Source organism: Balaenoptera borealis (genome assembly GCF_965194805.1).
Source record: "Balaenoptera borealis genome assembly, chromosome: 3".
In the NCBI taxonomy this organism is placed as follows: Eukaryota; Metazoa; Chordata; class Mammalia; order Artiodactyla; family Balaenopteridae; genus Balaenoptera; species Balaenoptera borealis.
In genome coordinates, this window is record NC_138866.1 from 176,466,054 (window position 1) to 176,486,742 (window position 20,689).

The 20,689-nt window shown below is 42.6% G+C and overlaps 1 long non-coding RNA gene across 5 annotated transcripts in view; it reads left to right on the forward strand.

The window, feature by feature from the left end:
* Positions 1–20,689, forward strand: part of LOC309625708 — a 76,187-nt gene that overhangs the window by 33,723 nt on the left and 21,775 nt on the right. For 3 of the 5 annotated variants that reach the window (XR_014242678.1, XR_014242679.1, XR_014242680.1), the window contains one exon: positions 13,649–13,797. This is a non-coding gene — a long non-coding RNA (uncharacterized lncRNA). Of the gene's footprint in view, positions 1–7,008; positions 7,218–13,648; positions 13,798–20,689 lie in introns of all 5 variants that reach the window. The other 2 variants (XR_014242682.1, XR_014242681.1) reach the window with 2 other exon arrangements.

Below are 20,689 nucleotides of genomic sequence, written 5' to 3' on the forward strand. Positions count from 1 at the left end.
CATTGGGTTATAATTTAGGAAGGTTTTCCTTAAGCCTTCTTCCACATTTGTCCTGTAAGACTTTGAAGACAGCTATCCCATTCCTATTTGAGCTTTTTCTTCTCTAGACCGAATATTCTTGGTTTCCTCCACCACTCCACATTCCTTTACCTGCCTGACTGTCTCCAGTTCTTATAAAATGTGGTACATAGGACTTCCCTGGTGGCTCTGTGGTTAAGAATCCGCCTGCCAATGCAGGGGACACAGGTTCAAGCCCTGGGCCGGGAAGATCCCACATGCCGCAGAGCAACTAAGCCCGCGAGCCACAACTACTGAGCCCATGTGCCACAACTATTGAACCTGCGCTCTGGGGCCTGCAAGCCACAACTACTGAAGCCCGCACGCCTAGAGCCCGTGCTCCACAACAACAAGAGAAGCCGCAGCAATGAGAAGCCTGCGCACCGCAACGAAGAGTAGCCTCCGCTGGCCTCAACCAGAGAAAGCCCGTGCACAGCAACGAAGACCCAACACAGCCAAATAAACAAACAAACAAATAAATAAATGTGGTACATGGAACCCAGTTGTCTGATCACAGCTGACCAGAGCAGACCCTTCCCTTCTCTCGTTCTACAGAAGATGCCTGAAGTGGAAAAAAAATTTAAGATTTTTTTGGGAGTCACACTTAATATAATACTGGCACTCATCACACTGAACTGATGAACATAATACTGATTTCAACTCCTAAGCCATTCCTGAAGGCAGTACTGCTAAGCTATAACCTTTTCTGTTCTCTACTTGTACTTGGTCCCTGCAAAAGACCTCAGATTGCTTTATGATTGTTTCCTCTTATTGTCAGGAAAAATTGTGAAAGGCCTTGAAATGGGCAAAAAGATTACTGAGTTTCCATTCAGTGGATTGCTGGGTATCATCTAGCGGATTCTTCTGGGTTGTCTGGTTCTACGGGGGTCTGTGTCTTTCGTTTTTTTTTGTTTTTTTTTTTATGGTTTTTATTCTTCAATTTGTTAATATGGTGTATCACATTGATTGATTTGCGTATATTGAAGAATCCTTGCATCCCTGGGATAAATCCCACTTGATCATGGTGTATGATCCTTTTAATGTGTTGTTGGATTCTGTTTGCTAGTATTTTGTTGAGGATTTTTGCATCTATATTCATCAGTGATATTGGTCTGTAATTTTCTTTTTTTGTAGTGTCTTTGTCTGGTTCTGGTATCAGGGTGATGGTGGCCTCATAGAATGAGTTTGGGAGTGTTCCTTCCTCTGCAATTTTTTGGAAGAGTTTGAGAAGGATGGGTGTTAGCTCTTCTCTAAATGTTTGATAGAATTCACCTGTGAAGCCATCTGGTCCTGGACTTTTGTTTGTTGGAAGATTTTTAATCACAGTTTCAATTTCATTACTTGTGATTGGTCTGTTCATATTTTCTGTTTCTTCCTGATTCAGTCTTGGAAGGTTATACCTTTCTAAAAATTTGTCCATTTCTTCCAGGTTGTCCATTTTATTGGCATAAAGTTGCTTGTAGTAGTCTCTTAGGATGCTTTGTATTTTTGCAGTGTCTGTTGTAAGTTCTCCTTTTTCATTTCTGATTTTATTGATTTGAGTCCTCTCCCTCTTTTTCTTGATGAGTCTGGCTAATGGCTTATCAATTTTGTTTATCTTCTCAAAGAACCAACTTTTAGTTTTATTGATCATTGCTATTGCTTTCTTTGTTTCTATTTCATTTATTTCTGCTCTGATCTTTATGATTTCTTTCCTTCTGTTAACTTTGGGTTTTGTTTGTTCTTCTTTCTCTAGTTTCTTTAGGTGTAAGGTTAGATTGTTTACTTGTGATTTTTCTTGTTTCTTTAGGTAGGCTTGTATAGCTATAAACTTCCCTCTTAGAACCGCTTTTGCTGCATCCCATAGGTTTTGGGTCGTCGTGTTTTCATTGTCATTTGTCTCTAGGTATTTTTTAATTTCCTCTTTGATTTCTTCAGTGATCTCTTGGTTATTTAGTAACGTATTGTTTAGCCTCCATGTGTTTGTCTTTTTTACGTTTTTTTCCCTGTAATTCATTTCTAATCTCATAGCGTTGTGGTCAGAAAAGATGCTTGATATGATTTCAATTTTCTTAAATTTACTGAGGCTTGATTTGTGACCCAAGATGTGATCTATCCTGGAGAATGTTCCGTGCGCACTTGAGAAGAACGTGTAATCTGCTGTTTTTGGATGGAATGTCCTATATATATCAATTAAATCTATCTGGTCTATTGTGTCATTTAAAGCTTCTGTTTCCTTATTTATTTTCATTTTGGATGATCTGTCCATTGGTGTAAGTGAGGTGTTAAAGTCCCCCACTATTATTGTGTTACTGTCGATTTCCTCTTTTATAGCTGTTAGCAGTTGCCTTATGTATTGAGGTGCTCCTATGTTGGGTGCATATATATTTATAATTGTTATATCTTCTTCTTGGATTGATCCCTGGATCATTATGTAGTGTCCTTCCTTGTCTCTTGTAACATTCTTTATTTTAAAGTCTATTTTATCTGATATGAGTATAGCTATTCCAGCTTTCTTTTGATTTCCATTTGCATGGAATATCTTTTTCCATCCCCTCACTTTCAGTCTGTATGTGTCCCTAGGTCTAAAGTGGGTCTCTTGTAGACAGCATATATATGGGTCTTGTTTTTGTATCCATTCAGCCAGTCTATGTCTTTTGGTTGGGGCATTTAATCCATTCACGTTTAAGGTAATTATCGATATGTATGTTCCTATGACCATTTTCTTAATTGTTTTGGGTTTGTTTTTGTAGGTCCTTTTCTTCTCTTGTGTTTCCCACTTAGAGAAGTTCCTTTAGCATTTGTTGTAGAGCTGGTTTGGTGGTGCTGAATTCTCTTAGCTTTTGCTTGTCTGTAAAGCTTTTGATTTCTCCATCAAATCTAAATGAGATCCTTGCCGGGTAGAGTAATCTTGGTTGTAGGTTCTTCCCTTTCATCACTTTAAGTATATCATGCCACTCCCTTCTGGCTTGCAGAGTTTCTGCTGAGAAATCAGTTGTTAACCTTATGGGAGTTCCTTTGTATGTTATTTGTCGTTTTTCCCTTGCTGCTTTCAATAATTTTTCTTTGTCTTTAATTTTTGCCACTTTGATTACTATGTGTCTCGGCGTGTTTCTCCTTGGGTTTATTCTGTATGGGACTCTCTGCGCTTCCTGGACTTGGGTGGCTATTTCCTTTCCCATGTTAGGGAAGTTTTCGACTATAATCTCTTCAAATATTTTCTCTGGTCCTTTCTCTCTCTCTTCTCCTTCTGGGACCCCTATAATGCGAATGTTGTTGCGTTTAATGTTGTCCCAGAGGTCTCTTAGGCTGTCTTCATTTCTTTTCATTCTTTTTGCTTTAGTCTGTTCCACAGCAGTGAATTCCACCATTCTGTCTTCCAGGTCACTTATCCGTTCTTCTGCCTCAGTTATTCTGCTATTGATTCCTTCTAGTGTAGTTTTCATTTCAGTTATTGTATTGGTCATCTCTGTTTGTTTGTTCTTTAATTCTTCTAGGTCTTTGTTAATCATTTCTTGCATCTTCTCAATCTTTGCCTCCATTCTTATTCCGAGGTCCTGGATCATCTTCACTATCATTATTCTGAATTCTTTTTCTGGAAGGTTGCCTATCTCCACTTCATTTAGTTGTTTTTCTGGGGTTTTTTCTTGTTCCTTCATCTGGTACATAGCCCTCTGCCTTTTCATCTTCTCTATCTTTCTGTAACTGTGGTTTTTGGTCCACAGGCTGCAGGATTGTAGTTTTTTTGCTTCTGTTCTCTTTCATTGTTTTTGACTGAACTGTTTTGCAAATATAAATTGTAGAAAACACACAGTGGTAATGCAAAGAATTCTTGTCCAGAAAGAGAAAAATGAATTTTGTCTGGTGGACATGCAGTTGATTTTCACCCTGTGAAAGAGGCTGCCAGGCTTGCATCGATTAGCACATTTATTTCAGCATTTCTGATTGCTTCTATACTTGTCCGTTCTTTGGATTCCCCTTGGAGCCAGTTGTAATGTTTTACTGCCTTCATGGTTAGTTAATGAGTTAATTAATGGACACATGTTCATTTTATATTAGTATGAGAACCCTTATTCTTACTTAAAATTATTCTTCAGCACTGATTTTCATATCCCTTCACAAATTGGAAAGGCATGAACAGGGCAGAAATGAAGACTGATCAAGCAATAGAGACCTCATTTTAAATTGACATGGATTGCAGTTGCCAAGATATGGAAGCAACCTAAGTGTCTATCAACAGATGAATGGATAAAGAAGATGTGGTACTCACACACACACACACACACACACACACACACACACGATGGAATACTACTCAGCCATAAAAAGAATGAAATTCTGCTATTTGCTGCAATGTGGATGGTCATAGAAAATACTATGCATAGTGAAATGTCAGAGAAAGACAAATACTGTATGTTATGGAATCTAAAAAATAAAACAAACTAGTGAATATAACAAAAAAGAAACATGCACAGATATAGTGGTTACAGACTATGCAGACTAGTGGTTATCAGTGGGGACAGGGATGGAGGGGGTCACGATAGGTGTAGCGGATTAAGAGGTACAAACTACTATGTATAGAATAAATAAGCCACAAGGATATATTGTACAGCACAGGGAATATAGCCAATATTTTATAAGAACTGTAAATGGAGTGTAAGCTATAACATTTTTGAATCTCCGTGTTGTACACCTGAAACTGACATCATATTGTAAATTTTGTAAATCATATTCTCAATTTTTTTTAAATTGTAAGTTTTTTAAAAAAGAAAAAAGATTGACATGGGTCTACCAACCCATATCTTTTGGTAAAGTTGTTCAACAAGTTATTAATCCACTGAACCATACCAACGTGCCTCTACTTACAAACAAGCTGTTCATAAGTCCATTTGTGCATAAATTCCACGTGATTAAGAGGGGTTAAAACTGCTGTCCCAGGACTTCCCTGGCGGTCCATTGGTTAAGACTTCACCTTCCAATGCAGGGGGTGCGGGTTCGATCCCTGGTCAGGGAGCTAAGATCCCACATGCCTCAGGGCCAGAAAACCAAAACATAAAACAGAAGCAATATTGTAACAAATTCAATAAAGACTTAAAAAAAAAAAAACAAACAGCTTCCTTTAAAAAACAAAAAAACTGCCGTCCCCGGGTGTATTCCCTTTAATGATGGATGCAGGTCTGACTTTGATAATTTTTAGATCAGTCATAGATTTCCTCTTCCTTGCTCATTTACATTCGAATGGATACCCTTTGCCAAAATAGACCAGTTTCACCTGCACTAAAAGTCCTTAATGATCTTGTTGGAGAGTATTGAGTAGGAGAAATGTATTGCTTTGGAGAGGGGGAGTTTGGGGGGTTGGTTAGTGGAAACAGAATGCGTTAAGTGAATGAAGTTAAGGTCTGTTACCAGCCTGCAGAAATAGTGCAGAAACAGCTAGGAGAACGAGGAGGTGACTGCCATGATGACATTTTGGGCTCGAAGACAGTAAGCCAGCCAAGACGCAGGTGGACAGAATGGAGGAGAGGGCACTTCCTCCTGCTAATGATATTATAATGATAAGTACACATTAACCTGGTCCTAAGGAAGTCTGTGTCTAGCGGATGCACCTCGGGAGAAGGACAGGAGAGTTTTGAGAGGGTGCTCTTGAGCAGACAGGATGAGATCCTGGGCAGGAAAGGACTGAGTCAGGACAGTGAGAGCTGGCGAAGAGGCCTGGTTGCTGGAGACCTTCTTGGGTATTACAGACCGGTACCCCGGTGTTGGTTCGGGTCTAAGGACGTGATAAATCAGGATTATGGCTCCACAATGCTTCGCCTTGGCCATCGCTACACTAAAGGTAAACTTAGAAGGAGCAGGATAGGTGAGGCAACAAATTGCAGTCACTTTGCAGGACATTGCTTAGCACTTACTGTATTCAGATTCACCACTCTTGACAGTGGAAGTGGCCACGCCCACTGCACCACAGCTGACGGTGGGCAGAGCCCCATCATTGAGCTTGCACTCTGGACCAGCTTTGTTTGCATGGATGTAAGGTCTTCTGCTAAAATGCTTCTGGGTTATATGTTAGTCCACATCACTCAACCTTCTGTCCAAGGATGAGAGGCTTATTAAATGACTTGCTCAAGTCCTGACCCAGTATATTTAGTACTTTTTCTAATTTACTGGTTTAGCCATAGGAAGAAATTAATCTTAGACAACACCTTAGAAAGATTATGCCTTAGGAAGGTTAATTTGTCATCAGTGTGTAGGCTGTATCAGGAGGGCGCATAGAGAGGTGAGCATGGAATTTGAAGGAGACCACGCTTGCCAGTCGTCGTACAGGTGACAATGATTGTTGACAGTGTAAGATGCTACAGAGAGGATGAGGTGAGTGAAGGCTTTCAGACAGAGCAGGTGGAAGGTCACTGACGGTCCTGGAATCAAGGTAGAAACCAGATTACAGGAAGTTAAGGAAAGAGTGAGTGGAGGGAGATATTTACAACAGGTGTAAACTTCTCTTTCAATCAGATCGATATGAAGATGAGGGAAGAGGTGAGATGGGTAGCATGAGTGGGAAGGAGGGTTATTTGGGGGACTGGGTAGTTCGAGAACAGTCATAAAAAGAGGGGAAGGAATGAATGTATCTGGAAAAACTGAAGATAAGAGTAGAGAGAGGAGATAACCATGGAGCAGAATCCTAGCGATGCTGGGAGGGGACATCATTAAGGTCACAAGTACAAGGAAGGAGGAACCAGGGGAAGGAAGGAGGATTTTTGCTCCTGAGAAGAGAAGAATAGGTGGAGAGTCAGGAAGACGTTGACGTAAAGCAAAGGCGTGTTGAAATAGGTCACTTCAGATGCTCTCAAATGTTTGAAGGCAAAGCAGATCTGAGGGTGAGGAATGGAGGGAGCTGGAGAGTCCAGTAATCACCTGTTGAGATGCCTTAATTTTGCACTTGCTCCTTGGTGCCCTCACGCCCTTGACCTTCCATAGCGTCCAGCCTGCTCAACCTTACCTCCTGGGCAACCCGATCACCTGTTCAAGTGTATCCGTGCGCACACCAGCAGCTGCATGAAGCCAAGGGCAAAGCACATAAGCTGAGTGCACCTTTCCAAGGCCGTCAGCCCTGGCTGGAGCAGTGACGTCATCCGTTCCCCAGAGCTGCTGCTTTGAAACTCCCCCCGAGAGGAATAAATGTGTAGGTGAGTCCATCCGGGGTCTACTTTTCAGACCATGAGTATTTCAGATATTCTCTTTGGGGCTCTTGGTAATAGAATGGTTTTTAAAATTAACAAAAATAATGCTTTATAAACATAATTTATGTATATAGCCGTTTTAGAAAAAAAGATTAAAAGCTGATTTGTTTTTCTTTTTCTTGTTGTTGTTTTTTTAAAATTAATTTTATTGGAGTATAGTTGGTTTACAATGTTGTGTTAGTTTCTGCCATGCAGCAAAGTGAATCAGTTATACATATACATACATCCACTCTTTTTTAGATTCTTTTCCCATATAGGCCATTACAGAGTATTGAGTAGAGTTCCCTGTGCTATACAGTAGGTCTTTATTAGTTATCTGTTTTATATATCATAGTGTGTATATGTCAATCCCAATCTCCCAATTTATCTCTCCCCCTCTTTCCCCCCAGTAACCATATGTTTGTTTTCTACATCTGTGAGTCCGTTTCTGTTTTATAAATAAGTTCATTTGTACCATTTTTTTAGATTCTACATATAAGTGATATCATATGGTATTTGTCTTTCTCTGTCTGACTTAGTTCACTTAGTATGACAATCTCTAGGTCCATGCATGTTGTTGCAAATGGCATTTTTTCATTCTTTTTTATGGCTGAGTAATATTCCGTTGTATATATGTACCACATCTTCTTTTTTTCAAATAAACATGGTTCTTTCTTTAAATCAATTAATTAATTTTGGCTGTTTCAGGTCATAGTTTCAGGCACACAGGATCTTCCTTGAGGCATGTGGGATTTTTTCTTTGTGCCACGTGGGCTCTTCGTTGTGGCACTCGGGCTTCTCTCGTTGTGGCCTGCGGGCCTCTCTCTGGTTGTGGCATGTGGGTTTTCTCTTCTCTAGTTGAGGTGGGCTCAGTAGTTGTGGCACACGGGCTTAGCTGCCCCGTGGCATGTGGGATCTTAGTTCCCTGACCAGGGATCGAACCCACGTCCCCTGCATTAGAAGGCAGATTCTTTACCATTGGACCACAAGGGAAGTCCCATGTACCACATCTTCTTTATCCATTTATCTGTCGGTGGACACTTAGGTTGCTTCCATGTCCTGGCTATTGTAAATAGTGCTGCTGTGGACATTGGGATGCGCATGTCTTTTCAACTGTTTCTCATTTAACAAATATTTATTGAGCACTGTCCTTGGTGCACAGGGATGCAGATTCCCTGCCTTCATGGGCTTCATGTTCTACTGAGGTAGTCAGGCAACAAGCAACAACCACAACAACAGTAGTAGTAATAATAATATAACAAGACTCTGAACCAAATTAAGGCAGAGTAAGAGTATAGAGGGTGTTAGAGCAGGGACAGTGGTATCTCAAGATGGTAAGATTACAGATAATTTGCCTTTTTTCTTCGTGTTTTTCTCTATTTTCCAAATTGTTTACAATAAACATGCATTCCTTCTGTAATTAGAAAAAAATTAAAGCAATTTGGAGAAATGTTCTGTTAAATGCCAGTGACAGATTATCAGACTTCTGTTCACTTTCTCCCTTGCTCTTTTTTGACAAAGGTCTTTGTTGTTTACTGATCCACTGTGTATGACTTGTGATTTTCCTGGGGAGAACAGGAAGAAAGAAAGGGCAGGTGGATTTACCAGTATTTCTTTCTTTACCTCAGCCTGTAAGCAAAGTGCAAGAAACCAAACACTGATCAGGTCACTCTTGGGAAGAAGTGAGTTGGCAGAGCACTAAATGCAGCCCTGGGCATCTGCCGTCCCACCTGGTTGCCCCTCATCCTTGGTTCTGTGTCCGTCACCGCAGTTACAAAGGGCACCGCTGCAACTGGCAGAAACCCACTACCTCCACCATGGGCCACAGGTGCCTGGGGACGATGGTTGAGTCCATATCTCTGGCTGTGACACCCCCGCCAGCAGAGCCTTTGTACCCACCCAGAGCCACCACGTGAAGGACATCCGCAGCCCCTGGCTTGGAGCTCAGGTGATGGAGCCGGCTGCACTTGTCTGATACTTGATTAGCCATTATCAAGTTCATAGAGCAAAGTCAGGTAAGGGTGATAAATGCATAAGAAGCAGCTTGGGAATTCAGCAGAGAATCTTAGGGATTGAACCAACTATAGGCTGGTGTTTTTAGAGAAAAACCACCAGGATATGCCTAGGAATCAAGATGCTGGTGTTAGGAGAGAGGGTGGAGAGATGCAGGGCTGGTTATGACAGTTCTGTAGGTGCTGTGAAGTTAATCCTATTATATCTCTAGTTGTCTCTTACTAGGATGTAGATGTCCTTGGGACACGCTGGTTTTTCCTGATCTTTTCGGATACTCTCCAGAACTTTATCTCCCCTCCTAGTGGTTTATCAAAAAGAAAGCTTTTCATTCCATAGTTAGAGATAAGGATGAAAATGTAAATTCTGTGGCCAAGCTTAATAAGACCTGGTCCCAGCCCTCAAGGGAACAGTGTGATAAGAGGCCAGGCCGGGTGCTACAGGGGTGTAAAGAAGACGCAAGAAGTGCAAGAAGACGTGGGAGCAGTGAACACAGAATGTGGTCTCTAAATTCAGTCCCACTTGTGTCACACAGCTCTAATTTTCATAAATCACACAATTCGCATATGCATGAATTTTCAGAGGTGTTTTTGTAGAAATATTTTTCTTTGGGATGTCGTTAATTGAATCCATTCCACAGCTTATCTTTTCATGAAAGGGGACCATTGTCTGACAGCCCGGGTCACTCGAAGATCCCAGTCTGATCTATCACACGTTGGTTAAACTCAGTGGGCCCTTCAGGCCAGCTCATCAGCTCTTGTACCCAAACTGTAGGGTGCTTTGGTGTGGAACTTTAAAAGTCACGTGGATCAACTAAACAGTGAATTCATGTATCATGTGAGTGAACTATAATAATATAATAAGGTTTTACATCCGTGATTAGTTTCCTATTGCTGCTGTAACAAATTACCACAAACCTAGTGGCTTAAAGCAACACAATTTATTATTTTACTATTCTGGAGGTCAGAAGTCCAATAAGAGTTTTAGAAGGCTGAAATCAAGATGTTGGAAGCTCCAGAGAGAATCTGTTTTCTTACCTTTTTCTGGAGGCTGCCGTCATTCCTTGGCTCACGGCCCTACTCCTTTGTCTTCAAAGCACGTCACTCCAATCTCTGCTTACGTCCTTGCATCTCTTTTTTCTGACCTTGACCCTCTTGCCTCCCTCTTTATTTTTACTGTTGTAAAATATATATAACATAAAATTTGGCATTAACCCTTTTTTTTAAGTGTACAATTCAGTGGCATTAATTACAGCCACAATGTAGTACAACAGTCCCACTATTTCCAAAACCCTTCCACGCCCAAGCAATAACTCCCCATTCCCTTCTCCCGGCTCGAGTCTATTTGCTGTTTCTATGAGTTGCCTATTCTGCATATTTCATGTAAATGGAGTCATGCAGTGTTTATCCTTTTGTGTTTGTTCTTCTCACTTAACGTAATGTTTTCGATATTCATCCATGTTGTAGGATATTTTAGAACTTCATTCCTTTTGTGGCTGAATAATACTGCATTGAATTCATACACCACATTTTGTTTATCTGTTCATCAGTTGATGGGCACTTGGCTTATTTTCATTTTTTCCATATTGTGAATAATGCTGCAATGAACATTGGAGTATGTTTAAGTTCCTGTTTTCACTTCTTTCAGTTGTATACCTAAGAGCAGAATTGTGGGATTATATGAAAATGCTATGTTTAGATTTTTGAGGAACTGCCAAACTGTTTTCCATAGTAACTGCACCATTTTACATTCCCACCATCAATGTGCATGGGTTCCAATTTCTCCACATCTTCACCAACATTTGTTACTGTCTGTCTTTATGATTATAGTTACCTTCATGCACATGAGGTGGTTTCTTGTTGTAGTTTTGATTTCTTTAATGACTAATGATGTTGAGCATCCTTTCATGTGCTCGTTGGCTAATTGTATATCTTCTTAGGAGAAATGTCTATTTAAATCTTTTGCCCATTTTTAGTTGGGTTGTTTGTCTTTTTGTCATTGAGTTGTAGGAGTTCTTTATGTATTCTGGATGTTAATCCCTTATCAGACATACAATATGCAGATATTTTCTCCCATTCTCACATTGTCATTTCACTCTCTTGATAGCGTCCTTTGATGCACAAAAGTTTTGCCTCCCTCTTATAAGGATCCTTGTGATTACACCTAATAATCCAAGATAATCTCACCATCTCAAGATCCTTAATTTAATCACATCTGCAAAGTCTGTCCCTTTTGCCACGTAAGGTAATGTATTCACAGGGTCTGAGGCTAGGAGGTGGATATCTTTGGGGGAGCCAATATTCCGTCTACCACAATTCATTTCAAAATGTCTACAAAGTCAGAAATTGTGAATGTATTTGTGCAAAAAGATGTAAGCAAGCAACTTTGAAAGAAAGCAACCTGCCTCGTGTGCAGCTGTCATTTAGGGCTTCTGCCCTGAATCCCCCTTTCATCCTGTGCTGGGTTACTTAACTTCTCTGGGCTACTGAACTTCTCTGTTCATTCTTCAGATGAGACCAATTGTCCTTCCTCTTTTCCTCCTGTGGGTCTTAAGGGTGAGCGATGAATAGACCCGGTTGGAGCTTTTTTGTCATCTGCATGAACAGGAGTCCCAAATATAAAAGTCACTTTAGGGAACATCAAGAAAACTGGAGCACAGTGAGTGCATAAATGCAAGCCAGCAAATAAGGTTTATGTTTGGATCTGTATCAGAAGGAAAAATAACAGACCTATGAAGATTAACGAGACCATGTCTCGGAAGACCTTTGAGCTCTTTGGAGGAAAAGTGCTTCGTAAATGCAAGCATTTCTACGCCCCTCCTCACCTTTTTCTCCCCATGAGCGGCTGCGGTGCTTTTTATTCCTCGTACCTATCACAGCAGCCTGTAATTACTGGAAGTAATAATTGTGCTTGGGTGGAAAGGTGGCAGAGGGCAAAGATACCTGGGTAAGAACATAGGACCAAATGCTGGATTAACATCAGGGGAGGGCCTGACCCACGAAGTCACAGAGTCTGAAAAGACAGCTCTTTTCCTATGTTCCCAAAGCCTTCAAAATAAGTGTATGTACATTAGACAGAGTAATTTCACTAATAGGAATCTAGCCTAAAGAAATGTTCAGAAACACAGGCTAGGATATGAACCAAAGATGTTTGTCATCATAATTTGTAATTGAGAAAGACTGGAAACAACCTAAATGTTGCTTCCAGCAGTTGGAAATAGGTAAATGACGTCATGAAACACCATGTAGTATTATGCAGCCGTTCAACACGTCGATGAGTAATTTTTAACGATGTTAGGAAAGGAGTCTGATCAAGTGTAGCAGAAAAAAGCAAGACTGATTTCAATATGAACTGTGTTCTCTGCAACATAAGGTACTGATAGGTAGGAAAAAGGAAAACAAAAAACAAGGAATGCACTAAATGTTACCACCTGTTATTTCTGCTTGGTGGGATTCTGGTTGTGAGTCCAGTGACCCAGGGAGGCTGGGTTCTTTTGCTTACTGGGTTGCCGTTTCCTGGGGATAATGCTAACATGTTGGGTTTTGTTTTGTTTTTTTGGGGGGGGGTTGTTTTTTGATATTTGCCTTGCTTTGAGGAAGGATCAGAGAACTGAAGTATTAAAACAAAATTTAGGAGAAAACCATAGCTAAGGAGTGCTGAGATTTACTGCTATAGGTGTTGTTTTTGAAATTTCCTTTAAAAGTGGTGAGAATGGAAATGAAGATAACAAAACATGGTTTCTCTGCCTCCTTGCTATAAATTTAGCTATTTCCGAGAAGTTAAACAAAACATCTTTGATGGGCCTTGTGCTAACGCTGTATTCAGCAGAACCTCCTCGGTCATTTCCATACTGTATGGGCTGAATTGTGTCCCACCCCACCCTCCAAATTCATGTATTGAAGCCCTAACCCCCAGAACTTCAGAATGTGACTGTATTTAGAGATAGGGCCTTTAAACAGGTAATTTAGGCAAAATTGGGAAATATGGAAGGGCCCTAATCCAATACAACTGGTGTCCTTATAAGAAGAGGAGATTAGGACTCAGACACCTATAGATTGAATGTTTGTGTCCCCCCAAAATTCATATGCTAAATCCTAGCCCCCAGTGAGATGGTATTTGGAGGTGGGGGTCTTTGGGGGTGATTAGGTCATGAGGGTGGAGCCCTCATGAATGGATTAGTGCCCTTATAAAAGAGACCCCAGAGAGCTCCATCACCCCTTCTACCATGTGAGGACACAGAAGGAAGATGGCTGTCTATGAACCAGGAAGTGGGCTGCACCAGACACCAAATCTATCCTCATCTTGACCTTGGACTTCCAGCCTCCAGAAGTGTGAGCAATGCATTTCTGCTATTTACAAGCCACCTAATTTGTGGTATTTTGTTACAGCAGCCCAAACAGACTAAGACAGACTCATAGAGATGGAAGACGATGTGAGGACACAGAGAGAAGGCAGCTGTCTACAAGCCAAGGAGAGAGGCCTCCGCAGTAACTGACCCTGCCCACACCTTGAACTTGGACTTCCAGCCTCCAGAACTGTGAGAAAATATATTTCTATTGTTTAAGCCCCTCAGTCTGTGGTATATTGTTATGGCAGCTCTAGCAGACGAATACACATACATATATATTTAAATGTGTTTATGTCAAGTGTTGAGGATCCCAAACACCTCAAGACAGCAATAGTTATGGAGCAGTTAGCGTTAGGAAGATGGGTGTGTGTTGGGGTGGTGCGTGGAGATGAGTATGTGCTTAAAGCTTGTATTGGGTTGGCCAAAATTTCATCTTTAACATCTTACGGAAAAACCCAAACAAAATTTTTGGCCAACCCAATATTTAGTAATGAAGGAAGAAGGTGCTGATTTTTTAAAAACTGGAACTTAAAGTTTCCCTCCTCAAAGTTGGGACCAGAGAAAGGAACCCTGTTTCATTCTCTTTCTGTTGGTGTGACTGTCACTAGGGCAGGGCCCGCTAACCAGGAGGAGCCTTGGCCAGGCTCACCCAGAACATCTGACCCAGGTCGCATAGCTGAGGTCAGAGTCCTTCCCACCTCAGAAAGGGGCCTGAGGGGCTTCCCTGGTGGCGCAGTGGTTAAGAACCCGCCTGCCAATGCAGGGGACACGGGTTTGAGCCCTGGTCCGGGAAGATCCCACATGCCGCGGAGCAACTAAGCCCGTGCACCACAACTACTGAGCCTGTGCTCTAGAGCCCGTGAGCCACAACTACTGACTAGAGCCTGTGTTCCGCAACGAGAAGCCACCGCAATGAGAAGCCCACGCACCGCCACGAAGAGTAGCCCCCGCTCGCTGCAACTAGAGAAAGCCCGGGCACAGCAACGAAGACCCAACGCAGCCAAAAATAAATAAATAAAAATAAGTAAATTTAAAAAGGGGGTTGCTGAGAGGTAAGGAATACTTCAAAGGCAATGGCGATGGGTCAACTTAAGTTCCACCTGGAAGGGAGGTTTAGGAAGGGGGCTGCCTGCTCACCGCTCTGGGGCCTGGGCCTCCCCCCATCTAAAGGATGCATTCAGATCTGGGGATTCTGCCTCGAGATCAATCTAAGGCCGCTCACCCTCTTCCAACCGCCCAGAACTTGAGCCAAGAGGACACTTTACATCCTTGTTGTCTGACCCTTCCTGCTTTCTGTCCACTTCAGTGACCCAGGCCTGCCCAGCGCCGACACTGGCCCCTGGGTTCCTGACAGTCTGGGATGTGTTTCTGAGTGAGGGAATTCTGATCTCTAAAGGGAATCCCCACGAGTGGTTTGCACCTTCCCGCTGCCAGCCAGCTCTAACTTTGCTTCATAACTAAGAGCTTCTGTATACCGTGGTCCACCCACCGCGTTTTTCCCAGCTGCAGGCCTGGAGTTTCCACGGCTTTGGCACTGCTTCTGCTTGAGAGGTTTAATTGATAACATAATGAAGCAACTTAAAAATAGCCCAGTAACTGCCTCTCTCCAACGCCAAGGAACTGCACATCTCCTCCCCAAGCGTACCTGTCCTGGGATTGGGGCCCTGGCCTGGCCTCGTGGGCTGGCTGAGTCCACGCTGTATCCTCCTAAGGACCAGGAAAGGGGCCATGGGTGATCCTGGCCTTTTCACACGCAGCAGGAGACCCTCTGGTATGTATTTCCTGGGGATGTCTCTGGTCATACAACAGTTTCCTCAGAGATGATACGGTGATCATCCCTGGATGATTTCTCTTCACTTCTGCAGTGCCAGGCTCCGTGCTGGGAAGTGATGTTGGAGTACGGTGAAAGGCCAGGACCTAGCTGCTTGTGGGCTGTAAATTCAGCCTTTAATTTTAAAAATTAGTGTTTTATTGTGAAACGTGTATTCTCATAGCATACGACATAATCTCTGTTGGCAGGTAGTACAGTGTGTTAAAAAAAAAAAAAAAAAAAGCTTAGGTTCTGGAACCAGACCGCTTGAGTCCAAATCCTACCCCAGCCAGTTAGAAGCTGTGTGAGCTTAGGTTTGTTCCTTAACATCTCTGGTCACTAGTTTCCGTGTTTGTAAAATGGGGTAGGTAATGTCAGACCTACCTTAAAGACTGTTGTGAAGGGTTATATGAGTTTTAAACAAGGAAAGCACTTAGATCAGTGCTGGGCATAGAGAATGCATTCAGTAAATAATAATAAGTTCTTTTTTATTGTGGTAAAATGTACATAACATAAAATGTACTATTTTAATCATTTCTAAGCGCACAGTTCAGTGGCACTAAGGGCATTCACATTGTGCGGCCATCAGCACCATCCACCTGCAGCACTCCTTCATCTTGCAAAACGGAAACTCTACACCCATTAAGCAATAACTCCCCATCTCCCTCTGCTCCCAGCCCCTGGTAACCACCATTCGTTCTATGAATTTGACTATTCTAGGTTCCTCATATAATTGGAATCACACAGTATTGTCCTTTTGTGACTGGTTTCTTTTCTTTTTTTTTTTTTTTTTATAAATTTGTTTTATTTATTTATTTTTGGCTGCATTGGGTCTTTGTTGCTGCGCGTGGGCTTTTCTCTAGTTGCGGCGAGCGGGGGCTATTCTTCGTTGCGGTGCATGGGCTTCTCGTTGCGGTGGCTTCTCTTGTTGCTGAGCACGGGCTCTAGGTGCGCAGGCTTCAGTAGTTATGGCACGTGGGCTCAGTAGTTGTGGCTTGCGGGCTCTAGAGCACAGGCTCAATAGTTGTGGCTCACGGGCTTAGTTGCTCTGCTGCATGTGGGATCTTCCCGGACCAGGGCTCAAACCTGTGTGCCCTGCATTGGCAGGTGGATTCTTAACCACTGTGCCAGCAGGGAAGCCCTGTGACTGGTTTCTTTTACTTAGCATCATGACCTCAAGATTCATCCATGTTGTAGCCTGTGTCAGAATTTCCTTCCTTTTTAAGGCTGAATAATATCACTTGTATGTCTACACCACGTTCTGTTTATTCATTCATCTATAAATGGACATATGAGTTGTTTCCACGTTTCAGCTACTGTGAATAATGCTGCTATGAACATGGGTATACAAATAGCTGTTTGGGTCCCTGCTTTCACTTCTTTTGGGTACGTACCCAGAAGTGGAATTGCTGGATTCTATGGTAATTCTGTGTTTAATTGTTTTAGGACCAATCCTACTGTTTTTCACAACAGCTGCACCATCATTCTCATGGTTTTAAACACTATCTACAGGCTGATGAATTCCAGCTTTATATCTATAACTTCATACTTTTCCTGAGCTGTAGGTAGACTACACAATTGCCCACTTGGTCTTTTCAATTAGATGTCTCACAGGCATCTCGAGATTAAACAAGTCCCAAATTGCACTTCTTACCCCACCCTACTCTTCCCCATTTTGGTAAAGGACACTAATTAAAAATCTGGCTGCTCAGAATGGAAACCTTTAAGTGGGACCAGCTACATAATTTGCCAGACCTGGTGCTAAATGAAGATGGGGAGCCCCAGGCAGGAACAGGGAAGCCAAACCCCCTTCTTACAGTTCTGTGCCCCAGCCCCCAGTGGACCGGCCGCCCTGGGGGGATTGCAGCCTCTGCGCTGGGATGTGCCCAGTACCTGGAACCATGGTGGCCGAGAGCCACCCTGAGGTCCCCGCCAACCCTGGGTGGGGACGGCTGTTGGCACTGATCACACCCCCATGAAGCTGGCCGTGAATCCTTCAATGAATCCTTTTTTTTTTTTTTAATGTCTTTATTGGAGTATAATCGCTTTACAATGGTGTGTTAGTTTCTGCTGTATAACAAAGTGAATCAGCTATACATATACATATATCCCCATATCCTCTCCCTCTTGCGTCTCCCTCCCTCCCTCCCTCCCACCCTCCCTATCCCACCCCTCTAGGTGGTCACAAAGCACAGAGCTGATCTCCCTGTGCTATGCGGGTTGTTGTTGTTTCTTAAAGGTAACATGGTGATATTTTATTTATTTATTTATTTTTATAAATTTCTTTATTTTATTTATTTATTTTTGGCTACTTTGGGTCTTTGTTGCCGCGCGCGGGCTTTCTCTAGTTGCGGCGAGCGGGGGCTACTCTTCATTGCAGCGCGCGGGCTTCTCATTGCAGTGGCTTCTCTTGTTGCGGAGCATGGGCTCTAGGCGCGCGGGCTTCAGTAGTTGTGGCTTGTGGGCTTCAGTAGCTGTGGCTCGCGGGCTTAGTTGCTCCGCGGCATGTGGAATCTTCCCAGACCAGGGCTCGAACCCGTGTCCCCTGCATTGGCAGGCAGATCCTTAACCACTGAGCCACCAGGGAAGTCCCTGTGCCACATCTTCTTTATCCATTCAACTGTCGATGGGCACTTAGGTTGCTTCCATGTCCTGGCTATTGTAAATAGAGCTGCAGTGAACATTGTGGTACATGACTCTTTTTGAATTATGGTTTTCTCAGGTATATGCCCAGGAGTGGGATTGCTGGGTCGTATGGTAGTTCTATTTTTAGTTTTTTGAGGAACCTCCATACTGTTCTCCATAGTGTCTGTATCAATTTACATTCCCACCAGCAGTGCAAGAGGTTTCCCTTTTCTCCACACTCTCTCCAGAATTTATTGTTGGTAGATTTTTTGATGATGGCCATTCTGACTGGTGTGAGGTGAGAACTCACTTCCATGAATCCTGGATTCCTCTTTTCTCCTCACCCTCCAAGTTCACTTTGTCAGCAAGAGCTGTGAGTTCCACCTCTGAAATCAGTCTCAGCTCTTTACTTCTCCATCTCTCCTTCCATGATGAGCGCCCACGCCGCCATCCCCTCTCTCTACTATTAAAAGTCACCCACCTGGTCTCCTTCACTCACCCTGGCCCCTCCTCCCACATTCCACACAAGAGCCAGAGTAACTGTTTCCAAAAATAAACGAGTCCGTGTTTACTGCCGGGTTTAAAACATTCGTGGGCTCCTCGCCAAGGCACACAAAGGCGGGTGGTTTCATAGCCCTGCCCTCTCTTCTTTTCTTCTCCGCGTGTGGTGTCCTGCTTTCTACACCGTGAAGATGCCAAGCGTGTAATGGCCTGAGGGCAGGGTTTCTCCACCCGGCTCCTCTGACATTTTGGATAACCCTTTGCGTGGGGGTTTGCCCCCTGTAGTTCAGCAGCACCCCTGACTGCCCTCTAACCCCTAGATGCCAGTGGCACTGCCCCTCCACCACCTTGTGAGGACAGTATATCCCCGGACATTAGATGTTCCCCAGGGGCCACCCCCGCCCTATTCCTCAGAACCTGCCTTGGAGCCTTAGAGCCCTGGCTCTCCCCCTGGCTGGACTGCAGCCCCCACACACCTTCCTCCACCTTCACGCTTGCAGCATCTTCTCGTCCTTCGGAGAGCAATTTAAATAATGTCACTTTCCCTGATCAACCAATACCGTACAAAGTAGTCTCTCACTCCCACTCTCTGTTTTAAATTGCTGTCTAAATACTCACCGGTCTCTGGTATCTCTTTTGTTTAATTATTGGTTGACTTTCTGTTCCCACCTTCCGCCCCTACCGGGATGCAGGCTCCTTAAGGGTGGTCATGTCCATCGTTTCATTGACACCTGGAATGGAACCTGGCACATAGTAGATGCTTAGTACATCTATGCTGAAGGAACGAATTCACAACGCTTTGATTTTTATTTATTTTTTTAAATTGAAGCATAGTTGATTTACAATGTTGTGTTAGTTTCAGGTGTACAGCAAAATGATTCAGTTACATATATATATACATACTTTTTCATGTCCTTTTCCATTATGGTTTATTACAGGATACTGAATATAGTTCCCTGTGCTGTACAGTAGGGCCTTATTGTTTACCTGTTTTATATATAGTAGTATATATTTGCTAATCCCAAACTCCTGATTTATCCTCCCCCCCTTTCTCCTTTGGTAACCATAAGTTTGTTTTCTATGTCTGTGAGTCTGTTTTTGTTTTGTAAATAAGTTCACTTGTGTCATATTTTAGATTCCACATATAAGTGATATCGTATGATATTTGTCTTTCTCTGACTTACTTCACTTAGTATGATCATCTCTAGGTCCATCTATGGTGCTGCAAATGGCAGTATTTCATTCTTTTTATGGCTGAGTAATATTCCATTGTATATATGTACCACATCTTCTTTACCCATTCATCTGTCGATGGACGTTTAGGATGTTTCCATGATCTGGCTGTTGTAAACAGAGCTGCTATGAACATTGGGGTGCATGTATCTTTTCGAATTAGAGTTTTGTCTGGATATATGCCCAGGAGTGGGATTGCTGGATCATATGGCAACTCTATTTTTAGTTTTTTAAGGAAACTCCATACTGTTCTCCATAGTGGTTGCACCAATTTACATTCCCAACAGCAGTGCAGGAGGGTTCCCTTTTCTCCACATTCTCTCCAGCATTTATTATTTTTAATGATGGCCATTCTGACCAGTGTGAAGTGATACCTCATTGTAGTTTTGATTTGCATTTCTCTAATAACTAGCAATATTGAGCATCTTTTCATGTGCCTATTGGCCACCTGTATGTCTTCTTTGGAGAAATGTCTACTTAGGTCTTCTGCCCATTTTTCGATTATGTTGTTTGTTTTTTTCTTATTGAGTTGTATGAGCTGTTTGTATATTTTGGAAATTAAGCCCTCATGAATTCACAGCACTCTGAAACCCGTGTTTGTTTCCGTGTACTTGTCAGGCCGTTTTCATTTCTTTCCAGTTCTTTCTCTTCTTTCTTTTTAATAGCCTCTACTTTCCCTTTAGGGTCCCCATTTCTGCTCTATTGTCTTTTTTTCCTTCTCTTCATCATAGCACAGGTGATAGTTCCCACATTAATTTGATTCAACATCTTTCATAACAGAAACACAGGCTAGTCAAACACGACACAGATAAAGTCTCAGTGAAGTTGAACTAAGCAACAGGATCTCATGGTCAATGTCGTTGGACTTCACATAGCAGGAGGGTCTCCCGGACACAGAAGATCCCAGGAATT